This window comes from Chlorocebus sabaeus, chromosome 9 (assembly GCF_047675955.1).
Source record: "Chlorocebus sabaeus isolate Y175 chromosome 9, mChlSab1.0.hap1, whole genome shotgun sequence".
Lineage (NCBI taxonomy): Eukaryota > Metazoa > Chordata > Mammalia > Primates > Cercopithecidae > Chlorocebus > Chlorocebus sabaeus.
Window position 1 is genome coordinate 92717697 of NC_132912.1, and position 13675 is coordinate 92731371.

The window sequence follows — 13675 nt, forward strand, 5'->3', positions numbered from 1 at the left end:
GAATTTGTTCACCAAGTTTTGTTTTATAGTCTAGAATTTTGATATAACTCAGTGTTTCTAATTTTTGAGAAATGACAGAAAATGGAATAGATTTCAAAATAGTGGAGCAAATTTCTGGGCAAACTTGATTCTTTCACAAACGAAAAAGGAGAATGAAGTCTGCGCATCAGAGACTGGTGTCCTTGAGACTAACATTGGGAAAGACTCTAGAATAAATTACTGAAATATAATTACTAAACATTTAGCTAAAGAAAGTGTAATCGCTAAAAGATAATAAATATGTGAAACTCATGATTGTCCAATTATTTCATTGTACTGTATCATAGAGTATCTTTACTCTTAAGGTTATGTCTATTGTTCCTATAAGATTGAAATACTGTATAATGATATGCTACTGCCGTGCTTTCCTTCTCAATGCTGTGTTCATTAAGTCAACTTGGCAGCTTGAAATTGGTCTTGGTGGTAATATTTACACTAGGAAAATCAGCAAATGCTATAAGTCAGGTCTTGATTTTTTTGTTGTTGACTGTATAGACTTAAGAAAGTGATGAAACCAATGTAAATAATGCAGATAGACACAATAGTGTGTTGTGTCTATAGCCATTACACTGTGAATAACATATAACATTAAGAGAATATTTTTGCAGTATTTGAAAACTGCCAATTCAGCAAATAAACCACTAACATCATTGACAGATAAAAAAAGTTCCAACATAGGTCCCTGCTGTTTCGCTTTTGTCCTTACTTGTTAACATCAATGTAAGTATCAACCAAAATTCGTGTCATAAACTCATTCATTGTGTGCAACCATAGGTTGAATACAGATACAAGATTCAGCAAAAGTCGGCAAAAGCATTCTGTGAGAATCAATTGTCTATTTGAAATTTACAATAAAGAGTGTGGTATATTTTATTATTTGTAAATTTTGAGTTATAATTCCTTATATCAGTAAAATTTGTAATAAGCTTTTATCAATACAATTTTGTGTGTATGTGTGTGTATATAATATATATATACACACACACATACATACACACACACACACACACATATATATATATACTTTCTCCTCCCTCAAATAGCTGGTTGTTAAACGTTTACCAACATACCATGGCCTAAACTTATTCCTAAATCTCATCCAGCTTATTTTCTCCTGTTGAGATACTGAGTACTATTCCTTCAATTATTCTTTCTTTGTATTCTTTCTTTGATTTCCTATGTAATGTGTAGAATGCCCCATTATACTTGGGCATATATTTCTTTTCTATAATACTTAACTTTGAGTTTAGTCACTGGTCATCCTATTGGCAACTCTCTGGGAAAACATGTCTTCTCCCTCTCTTTGTGACATGCATTATGGCGTCAGCTTATAGCCCATTATTCTATCATCAGGTCCTGAAAATGGAAATTGATTTTACAGCACAGCTTGTAACCATTTCACTTCCCACTTTTTCCTTTCTCATCCAGATTACGACTCTCAACTGTAATGATGTTGAAATATATGAAGTCCTGCTTAAGCTTGCAAGTCCTCCAGCTTCCCTCCATGTCCTTCAAAGTCCTGTGAGATGTTTTCTAGGCCTCTTTGGTGGAATTCACAGTCTCTGCATAAATCAGTAGAAGCAGGGAGAAGGTAACTGTCATGACCTCCATATTCTCCATAGACGAGACTGCTACTAGGAGGACATGTCAGACTTATGAGAACCAAATATCCGTTATGCCAAGGAAATTGACATTGAAGACTGAGTGCTTTTTACTACAGGCCAAGAAACAGGCTCCTTGGAGCTTTCAAGAACTACACTACTCTTCTTGTTATAGAATGTAAAAATAACCACTTCTCCAATAAGTGACAATTCTCCCTGTGTCCCTGTGAAGAAACTGCCTCAGACTATTGTAAGGCCTTATTGCTCCAGTCTCCTCTCATCATCATCTTCCACTCACCAACGTCTCCTCAGACTCCTTGTTGTCATCACCTTCTTGGTTATTTGAAGTTTCAGCTTAGATGTCTCCTCCAAGAAGCCTTCCCTGAGTGGTAGGGCTCCTCAGTACCTCCGCAGCACTCTGCACTCTGAGTGCAGAAGTGGTGGCATTGTGGCATAACTACCTTACTTCTAAACTGTTTCCTACACTGCTCTGTGAAGACAGAGACCATGCCTCTTTTCTCTATGACTTTATCTTCAGCCCCAGTGTAGTGCCTGGTAAAAGGCAGGCACTCAACATATGTGCACTGAATGAAGCAATGAATGAATCATTGAATGTTTTCTTTCACATATTATTTCCTTCATTTTCTCTTTAGCTCCTCATTGTGAATATAAATAGAGAGTCCTTCACTTCTTATGCAGGAAGAGGAACCATTATGCAGGGAGACCATTCATATTTGACACATATAGTTGTAATTGCGTATGGTAAAAATTTAAGTGCAACACAGTTCCACCGTTTTGTCATCTTATTTTAATGTAAGAACAGAGCCTATTGGAAAGAAGAAATTCACATAAAAATCTGGCATCTATTTTCCAAGTGCCAGAGATGACGCCTTCATATAGCCTTAGCTTAGCTTTTTATATCCCAATAAAGTTCTTTTTATCATCTGGTTTGGATGCTGACCAGTGATTATTACTGGGTTGGAAACAGCTTACTATACTTAGCCATCTATCAATAAATGCAATCACCAGCTGTGATAAATTAGGATTATAGAAGACTTAGGCGAGAATTTCAAAAAATGGTTCCCATTTCTGTATCTTCACTGTACTTTAATCACCTGGCTTTGTGGCTGACAATTGGACATTACAAACCATTTGCCCTAATCTAAAAGCAACAATTTCTCAAATATGGGAAAACTTGTATCAGAATCTCTTGGGATTCTTACTGATAGTGGGGATTTCTGTCTCTGTCTCAGAGATCCTAGCTCACAATCTTGGAAACACTGCTTAGGGATCTGCATTTTAAGTAAGCATATGTAACAGAAACTGGCAGTGCTCCATCCAGATCCTCACGAATCCTTTCAGCTGCTTCTGTGTCCAGCCCCTGACTTTTTGATATGCTTTTACAATGGACTCTACCTGCCACTTGTCTTCAGCATGAGGGTCGGGTTTGGGAGGAATGTCTGGGAATTTATCAGCTTCCCATCTCCCTTTTGGCCAACACTAACTGGTGCTGAAGTTTGAAAGCCCTCACCTTAAATAGGAGAAAATATCGGAGGCATAACTTATACTCCAGATATTCCTAAAGGATCAGGCTGAAGATACTCCTATGCCACTTTGCCCAAATCATATCCTTGCTTGTCAGATTTCTTAGAGACAAAGGCGAATGCTGAGATTTTTGTTTATGTGATTTGTTGAGGGAGTTCTCTCAGGATGTGGTTTTGGCTGGAGACTTGCGTCAGCCTGGCTCTATGACAGAGCTCGGGAGGATTAATAACCCCATAGAGTTGGTCTCGGCTCAGTGAGTCATTGCTCATTGTTAGTTGGGGGACAGGGCTGGGCTGGGGAGTGAGGCATATCTTCTTAGGTGAGATTGCTTTCATTAGGTTGAGGGCAGCTGTGAGGCACTGGCAGCTAACACTCAAGCACACTCACAGCAGCTGGCTTGTGAAGCAGAACTGAGTGGGCCACTGTGGGTTAATTTTATGTGTCATGTTGGCTAGGCTATGATGTCCAGATATTTGGTCAAACACCAGTGTTTGCAGTGATGTTACCGTGAAGGTAGCTTTTCTGTGTGATTAATCAGTGAACTTTGAATAAAGCAGATTATCCTTCACAATGTGAATGAGCCTTTTCCAGCCAGTTGAAGGCCTTAAGCGAAAATACCAAGGTCTTCTGAGGAAGAAGGAATTCTGCCTCTGGACTGTCTTCAGACTTGAGATGGAAACATCAACTCTTCCCTAGGTCTCCAGCCTGCTAGCATGCCCAGAGAATTTTGGATTTGCTAGGCCAACAGTCTCGTGAGCTAATTCCTTAAAACAAATCCCTCTCTCACTCTTTGTGTACACACACACACACACACACACACACACCCTGTTGGTTCTGTTCCTGTTGAAGAACCCTAAATGATACAGCCACCAACAGCATCTACTACACTTAATTTTTTTCCTCTCCCACATCCTATTTTTCCACTCCTTTACTAGTTCATCCTAGAAGTATTCCTTTAATAAATTACTTGCATGTAAATCCTTGTTTCAGGGTACGTCTCTAGAAAACCTGATCCAGGAAAGCGTGCTTAGTAATTCCTTTTTTTAAAAAGTATTATTTTATGTTCAGAGGTACATGTGCAGGTTAGTTATATAGGTAAACTTGTGTTATAAGGGTTTGTTGTACAGATTTCATCACCCAGGGATTAAACCTAGTATCTATTAGATATTTTTCCTAATTCTCTCCTTCCTCCTACCCTCCACCCTCTGATAGGTCCCAGTATCTGTTGTTCCCCTCTGTGTGTCCATGTGTTCTCATAATTTAGCTCCCATTTATAAGTGAGAACATGCAGTATTTGGTTTTCTGTTCCTGTGTTAGTTTGCTAAGGATAATGGTCTCCAGTTCCATACATGTCTCTGCAAAGAACATGATCTCATTCTTTTTTACAGTTGCATTGTATTATATGGTGTATATATACCATATTTTCTTTATCCAGTCTACCATTGATGGGTATTTAGGTTGATTACACATCTTTGCTATTGTGAATAGTGCTGCAATGAACATATGTGTGCATGCGTCTTTATGACAGAATGATTTATATTCCTTTGGGTATATACCCAGTAATGGGATTGCTGGGTAAAATGGTAGCTCTGTTTTTAGCTCTTTGAGGAATTGCCACAGTGTTTTCCACAATGGTTGAATAAATTTACACTCCCACCAACAGTGTTATAAGCATTCCTTTTTCTCTGCAACCTTGCCAGCACCTGTTATTTTCTGACCTTTTAATAATAGCTATTTGCTATTTGGACTGGTGTAAGATGGTATCTCATTGTGGTTTTGATTTGCATTTCTCTAATGATTAGTGATGTTGAGCTTTTGTTCATATGCTTGTTAGCTACATGTATGTCTTCTTTTAAAAAATGTCAGTTCATGTCCTTTGCCCATTTTTTAATGGGATTTTTTTTTCTTATAAATTTGTTTAAGTTCCCTTTAGATGCTGGATATTATACCTTTGTCAGATGAATAGTTTGCAAAGTTTTTCTCCCATCCTGTAGGCTGCCTGTTTACTCTGTTGATAGTTTCTTTTGATGTCAGAAGCTCTTTAGTTTAATTAGATCCCATTTGTCAATTTTTGCTTTTGTTGCGATTGCTTTAAGCATCTTCGTCATGAAATCTTTGCCCGTTCCTGTGTCCAGAATGGTATTGCCTAGGTTGTCTTCCAGGTTTTTTAGTTTTGTGTTTTACATTTAAGTTTACAATTCATCCTGAGTTAATTTTTGTATATGGCATAAGGAAGGGGTCCAGTTTCAATCTTCTGCATATGGCTAGCCCGTTATCCCAGCACCATTTTATCAAATAGGGAGTCCTTTCCTCATTGCTTGTTTTTGTCAGCTTTGTCAAAGATCAGATGGTTGTAGGTGTGTGGCCTTATTTATGGGCCCTATACTCTGTGACACTGCTCAATGTGTCTGTTTTTGTACCAGTACCATGCTGATTTGGTTACTGCGATCCTGTAGTATAGTTTAAAGTCACATAGCATGATGCTTCCAGCTTTGTTCTTTTTGCTTAGGATTGCTTTGGCTATTTGGGCACTTTTTTGGTTCCATATGAATTTTAAAATAGTTTTTTTCCTAGTTCTATGAAGAATATCATTGGTAGTTTGATAGGAATGACATTGAATCTGTAGGTTGCTTTGGGAAATATGACCATTTTAACAAGATTGATTCTTCCTATCCATGAGCATGGAATATTTTTCCATTTGTTTGTGTCATTTCCAATTTCTTTGAACAGTGTTTTGCAGTTCTCCTTGTAGAGATCTTTCACCTTCTTGGTTAGCTGTATTCCTAGGTATTTCATTCTTTTTGTGGTAATTGTGAATGAGATTGCATTCCTGATTTGGCTTTCAGTTTGACTGTTGTTGGTATACAAGAATGCTAATTGTTTTTGCATATTGATTTGGTATTCTGAAACTTTGCTGAAGGTTATTAGCGTAGAAGCTTTTGGGCTGAGATGATGGGCTTTTCTGGATATAGGATCATATCATCTGCAAACAGGGATAGTTTGACTTCCTTGACTTTATTTCTTTCTCTTGCTTGATTTCTCTGGCCAGGACTTCCAGTGCTATGTTGAATAGGAGTGGTGAGAAAGGGCATACTCATATTATGCCAGTTTTCAAGGAGAATGCTTCCAGCTTTTGCCCATTTAGTATGATGTTGGCTGGGGTTTGTCAGAGATGGCTGTTATTATTTTGAGGTATGTTCCTTCAATATCTAGTTTATTGAGAGTTTTTAATGTGAAGTTGTGCTGAATTTTATCAAAAGTCTCTACATGTTTTGAGATAATCATGTGATTTTTGTCTTCAGTTTTATTTAAATGATGATTCACCTTTATTGACCTGCATAGGTTGAACCAACCTTATATCCCAGGGATAAAGCATATTTGACTATGATAAGCTTTTAGATGTGCTGCTGGATTTGATTTGCCGTATTTTGTTGAGGATTTTTGCATCTATGTTCATCAAGAATATTGGTGTGAAGTTTTCTTTTTGTGTGTGTCTCTGCCAGGTTTTGGTATCAGGATGATGCCGGCTTCATAGAATGAATTAGGGAGGAGTTCCCTGCTCCTCAATATTTTGGAATAGTCTCAGTAGGAATGGTCCCATCTCTTTGTACATCTGGTATAATCTGTCTGATCCTAGGCTGTTTTTTTTTTTTGGTTGGTAAACTATTTATTACTGATTCAGTTTTGGAGCCCATTATTGGTCTGTTTAGGGATTCAATTTCTTTCTGGCTCAGTCTTGGGAGAGTTTATGTGTTTAGGAATTTATCAATTTCATCTAGATCTTCTAGTTTGTGTGCCTAGAGGTATTGATAATAGTCTCTGATGGTTATTTGTATTTCTGTGGAGTCGGTGGCAGTATCCCCTTTGTCATTTCTAATTGTGTCTATTTGGATCTTCTCTCTTTTCTTCTTTATTAGTCTAGTTAGTGACTAAAATAATCTATTTTATTATTATTTTTTAAAGAAACAAACTCCTGGGTTTGTGGATCTTTTGATTTGTGTGCGTGTGTGTGTGTCAATCTCGTTCAGTTCAGCTCTGATTTTGATTATTTCTTGTCTTCTGTTAGCTTTGGGGTTGGTTTGCTCTTGGTTCTCTAGTTACAGTATGTGCCGTACGGTAATGAGGAAAACATATAATCTGTTGTTTTTGGGTGGAGAGTTCTGTAGCTGTCTATAAAGTCCATTTGATCCAGTGCTGAGTTCAGGTCCTGAATATCATTGTTAATTTTCTGCCTCAATGCTCTAATACTGTCAGTGGTGCATTGAAGTCCTCCACTATTTTTTTTTTTTTTTTTTTTTGCATCTGTGTTTCTTTGAAGGTCTCTAAGAACTTGCTTTATAAATCTTTGTGCTCCTGCATTGGGTGAATATATATTTAGCATAGTTAGGTCTTCTTGTTGAATTCAACCTTTTACCATTATGTAATGCCCTTCTTTGTCTTTTTTGATCTTTGTTGGTTTAAAGTCTGTTTTGTCTGAAATTATGATTGCAACCTCTGCTTTTTCTGTTTTCCATTTGCTTGGTAGATTTTTCTCCCTTCCTTTATTTTAAGCCTATAGGTGTCATTGCATGTGGGATGAGTCTCTTGAAGACAGTATATCAATGGGTTTTGCTTCTTTATCAAGCTTGCCATTCTGTGTCTTTTAATCGGGGACACTTAGCCCATTTACATTCAAGGTTAGTAGTGATATGTGTGAATTTGATCCTATCATCATGATGTCAGCTGGATATTATGCAGACTTGTTTAGGTGGTTGCTTTATAGTGTCACTGGTCTGTGTACTTAAGTGTGTTTTGCAGTGGCTGATAATAGTCTTTTCTGTCCATATTTAGGGCTTCCTTCAGGAACTCTTGTAAGGCAAGTCTGGTGGTAATGAAATCCCTCAGCATTTGTTTGTCTGAAAAGGATCTTATTTCTCATTTTCTTATGGAGTTTAGTTTGGCCAGATATAAAATTCTTGGTTGGAATTCCTTTTCTTTAAGAATGTTGAATATTGGCTGTGAATCTCTTCTGGCTAGTAGTGTTTCTGCTGAGAAGTCTGCTGTTTGCCTGATGGGCTTCCCTTTGTAAATGTCCTGCCCTTTCTCTCTGGCTGTCTTTAATATTTTTTAATTCATTCCAACCTTGGAGAATCTGATGATTATGTGTCTTGAGGATGATTTTCTTGTGCAGTGTCTTACTGAGGTTCTCTGCATTTCCTCAATTGGAATGTTGGCTTCTCTAGCTAGATTGGGGAAGTTCTCATGGACAATATTCTGAAATATGTTTTTCAAGTTGCTTACAGTCTCATCTCTTTCAGGAACAACAATGAGTCATAGATTTCATCTTTTTACATAATCCCATATTCCTCAGAGGTTTTGTTTTTTCCTTTTCATTCTCTTTTCTCTATTCTTGCCTGCATGTCTTATTTCAGAAAACTGGTCTGAGCTTTGAGATTCTTTTCTCAGCTTGGTTAGTCTGCTATTAATACTTGCGATTACATTATGAAATTCCTTCAGTGGGTTTTTCAGCTCAATCAGGTCAGTTATATTCTTATCTACACTGGCTATTTTGTTTGTCAGCTCTTGTATCGTTTTATTGTGATTCTCAACTTTCTTAGATTAGGTTCAGTGTACCCCTGCATCTCAAAGGCCTTAATTCCTATCCATATTCTGAATTCTATTTCTGTCATTTTAGCTATCTCAGCCTGGTTCAGAACAGTTGCTGGAGAGATAGTGTGGTGGTTTGGAGGAAAGAAGGCACTTTGGCTTTTTGAGTTGTTAGAGTTCTTGCACTGGTTCTTCCTCATCTTTGCGGGCTGATGTTTCTTCAGTCTTTGAAGTTAGTGACATTTGAATGGATTTTTTTCTTCTATACTATTTGATGACCTTGAGTGTTTAATTGTGGTATATGCGGGGGGAGTGTTAAGTCAGCTGGCTTCACTTCTGGAAAATTTTATGCGGCCAACACTCAGCTCCCAACTCCTGGATGGCATGCTCTAATTCTGTTTTTTTTTTTTTTTTTTTTCTTATTGGGCCCTGACTTTGTTCTCTGGCTACTTGAAGCTAGAAATCCACTGTACTGTGAGGGGGCAGAGGTGCTCCCAGACCACTAGTCACTGTACTCTTATGGGTAGTGGCAGCCCAAGCATTTCGTAGTGTGGTGGCAGTGGGTCTGTCCTTGTTCTCACGTGTCAGCAGCAGCAGCAGCAGCAGTGGCAGCATGGTGGGATGCATGTTTGTCAGTTGTGGCATGTTGCTAGTGGGTGCCTGGGTACCTCCCTCCCTGTGAGTGTTCACCGGAGTGGTGGAGGCAGTGCAGCTGGGGGTGGGGTGCTGGGCCCCTGCTGACAACTGTCACGCTGGTGGTGGTATTAGCCAGGAACAGGGTGCTGCTAGGCCAGGTCTGTGTGTGCTCTCTGTGTATGGCAGACAGTCGTGGTTGCTCGGGGAAGGGCAGGGTCTGCTGTTCTCTGTGCCAACTTTCACTCCTGCAGCAGTGTTGGTGCTACAGCAGGTGCTGGTGGAGGTAGGGCCGGCTCCCTCTGTGCCTAGCTAGGCTCTGACTGCAATGGTGATCTGGCAGGTGGACAGGGGTGGCGTGCACTCCCACTGCAGCAGTGGAAGGACACTAGTGGAACAAGGAAGACAAAACCTGCCTGTGCACACATGTGCCAGCAAAGTGATGTGGGGGTTACTGTGGGCCCAGCAGAAAGCTGCAGTGTGGGGAGGCAGCAGGCAAACTGGTGCATGGCCGTGGGGGCCACCTCGCTGGAGCTCTCTGCCAGTCAGGCACAGTCTGCCTGTGCAGGAAATATGATGTGGGTCTCCAGGACACCCAAGGCTGCCCTGCAAGCAGGCATGGCCACAGCATGCCTGGTCGTTCTTATCCATGCTAAAATCTGAGAAACACTGCTTTAAAGGTTGTATCAAGTAGTTACTGCTCAGGAACACAACTGTCCCCAAACTTCAGTGACCTAAAGAAATAATCTGTATTGTTTTTCATGAGGTTTTAGGTCAACTGGTTATATGATCTAGACTGGGCTCAAAGGGGAGGGTGGCTTTGCCTAAGATCTCTCATTTTCTCCGTGGATCTGCAGACTAGCCCAGGAATGTTCTTCTTATGGTAATAATGGTAGAGAGATAAGAAAGCAGGTAGAAATATGCAAGTGTTTAGCCTTTTTCCTGTTCAGAGAAAAGTGGGGACTCACAAACCTTTTCACAACTTGAGCACAGTCTATCTCTTTGAGTTCAGGCTGGCTGTGCTTCTACCAACACATTTCTCTATACGTTTGTGGGTTTTCTATGTATTTCATTTGCATTCACACTATGTGGCAGAGGCCATACCAACAATTTTTTTAGTTAGTTTTACCTCTCTAGACTTAATTACTCCTATTTTGGGCATGACTGGTTGCTGTGGGATCATCCTCCCTTAGCTTTATGGAAGCCCTTCTGTGCGGCTGAGAAAATGCCTTATTTCTTACAGATGTCTTAAGGGATGTACAATCAAACTCTTACTTTAATCTTTACTCTGAGGGCATGTCTTACGGCAGCTCCCTTAATCTTTGTCCCCAGGAATTATCTTCATTTGAGAATCTTTTGCTGGTTGAAAAGTGTAAATATGAGAATGCGTTTTACTTTGCAGAGTAACAGCTTCCTGCATTTCTGAGCCATGTTCCCTCTCAGTTCTGTTTGCAAATTTGCTAGTTCATGCTTGAGTTCATCTCTCTCTTATAGTAACTTTTGATCATAGACAGCTAAAAACAAGCTGATGCTTCTGATATTCTGTCTGAAGATTTACTTGGACAAATTCAGAAGTTTATTAAATACATTTTCTATCTTCGAAGTTACCATAAATGACAGTTCAACCAAATAATTCACATCTATTTAATGCAAGCCTCCTGTAAGTTTTCTTACTATGTCTCTAGCCTCTATAAGTTTTCTCACCATTTTCCCAGCTTTCTTTAACACTTTTCTTGCCATTTTCTCAGTCTCATGCACCATCTAGTTCTAAAGCCAGTGTCTCATAATTTAAGTTTTTGTTACAGCAGCATCCACTTTCCAGCACCAATTTCTGTATCACTTCACTATTGCTGTGACAAACTATCCCTAAACTCAATGCCTAAAATAACAATCAGGCCAGGCACGGTGGCTCACATCTGTAATCCCAGCACATTGGGAGACTGACCGAGGCAGGTGGATCGCTTGAGCCTGGGAGTTCAAGACCAGCTTGAGCAACATGGGGAAACCATGTCTCTACAACAAATACAAAAATCAACTGGGCTGGTGGTGCATGCCTGTAGTCCAAGCTACTAAAGATGGTGAGGTGGTAGGATCACCTGAACCCGAGAGGTCAAGGTTGCAGTAAGCTGTGAACATGCCACTGCACTCCAGCCTGGGTGATAGAGCAAGACCTCCTTCTCAAGAAATAAAATAAAATAAAATAAATGCAGTCATTTATTATGTTTTAATAACAGATGGCTCTGATCTACAGGATAAAAGAATGGATACAGAGGGGTGTGTAGTATTGCTATTAACACAATCTACCACAAAGATTAAGACTTTTTACCTTAGAGTGGTAGAGAATATGTTTTTATTTATCTGTTGGATAATGATGTTATTTTCTCTTCACACTTAAAAAATACTTTGATAAAACTGTACTGTTTTCTTCCAAAAAAAAATCAATGACAGGTTTTTAAGTCTGCAAAAAAATCAGTAAATGAAGGAAGCTGCCGCTTTAAAGTTGCAAATCCAAGTTTGAAGCAACCAAGATTTCTACAAGCTCTCACTTCAAAGGGTAGAGAACCGAGCAGAGCAGCTTGATAGAAGAAAATCTTCTCTTTACTGGCAGAGTCACTCTAGGAGCCAATATATTTTCTGTCTTCCAAGGCCCATGGAAGGAACATATAGAGCTTTGAAGTCAGTTGAACTCAAGTCTTTGGGGAAAATTACTCAATAAGGCAGAGGGTGAGAATGCAAAAACTGGACATGGTGGGAAGAGCTGCAGACCAGTATGACCTTAGGACCTGGGGCACTGGAGCACTTCTGTATGCCTGTAGGGAGCCTGCAGTTTGCCACATTCTGCTGTGACTTTATCTTGACAGTACTTATCAAAGGTACATTCTCTTGTTTAGGTATATCTCCTCTACATACAGGGTTCTTCCTTGCTTCCCCTTACAAAGGCTGTTTCTCTCATTGAAATTAGCATTTAATTACTCTTTCATTCAACAAACATCTGAGCGAGTGAAAGAATGTCTGTTGAGGACTCTATCCTTTGGTGCTTTGTGAAAAAGAAAGGAAAGGTTGGGTTCATAATAGCAAGAAGCGTAATAAGTATAATCTACATGACTGAATTAAAAAATCTTGCCCTGCATATTAATTTTGTAAATACGGTAATCAGCTAATATTTGCATACTATGAAATGTTTTTACCAACATATGACTGGAAAACAAATATGCTCCATTCTTTGTAAGGTAGTGAATTAGGGAAGACTAATTGCTGTAGCAAAACTTTCCCAAACTCAGGGGTTTAACATAATCAAAATTTATTTCTTACTCATAACAGAGTCTCATGTGGATGGGAGACACACTACTCCAGGAGGTCATTCAAGAATCTGGGCTCCTTCCATCTCGATGCTTCCCCATATTATATTATATAGTTCCTTGTAGTTCACCCTATTCACCTGTCTGATGGTGACAAAGAACATGATGGTTTTAAAATGAGCACATATTATTTGTGGCATTTCTATGTGTGCATACCTCATACGCACTTGAGGAAATTGAACCTTATTTCCTTGCCTTTTAGTGTAGATTACTTAGTGACTTGCCTCTACTGAATAGAAAAAAAGTGGAAGAACAATCTTTGGAGACAAGATCCTAAAAAGCTTCCTCTCTCTCTCTCTCTCTCTCTCTCTCTCTCTCTCCCCACCCTCTTTGTTTCAGGTTGCTAACTTTGGAGGAAGCCAGCTGCCATGTCACAAGAAGATTCAGGAAGCCATGTGGGGAGGCCCACATCATGAGGAACTGAGGTCTTTGCCAATTACCAGCAGGAAATGAGACCTCCTTCCAACAGCCATGTGAGTATCCTACCTTGGAAGTGGACCCTCTAACTTCAATCAGCCTTCAAACAACTGCAGCCCCAGTTGATGACTTGACTGCAACCTTAGGAGAAACCCTGAGTCAAAAACATTTAGGAAAAACACTCCCAGATTCCTATTGGAAATTGTGTAAGATAATACATATTTATTGTTTTAAGCTGCTAAATGTTAGGGTGATTTGTTATATAAAAGTAGATAACTAATACAGAGAATGAAGTATTACATTTGGGAGGATTTTATGATTCAGGGCCTGCAAGAAGCCTAAACTGCTTCCTACTCCATTGTACTGATGAGAGCTGAGGCACATGGTCACACCGAAGAAGCTAACTGTAAGAGCAGCTGGGAAATACAGTCTCGTCAAGTGCCCAGGAGGAAGGAAACAGTTTGATAAATAGCTGACCAGTCTGGGCCACATTCA

The 13675-nt window shown here is 39.4% G+C and overlaps 1 long non-coding RNA gene across 1 annotated transcript; it reads left to right on the plus strand.

Moving 5' to 3' along the window:
- The first annotated feature begins 297 nt into the window (after positions 1-297).
- Positions 298-13423, plus strand: LOC140712413 (uncharacterized). The gene is made up of 2 exons (XR_012094007.1): positions 298-1630; positions 13103-13423. It is a non-coding gene; the product is annotated as an uncharacterized lncRNA (long non-coding RNA).
- Positions 13424-13675: the final 252 nt, after the last annotated feature.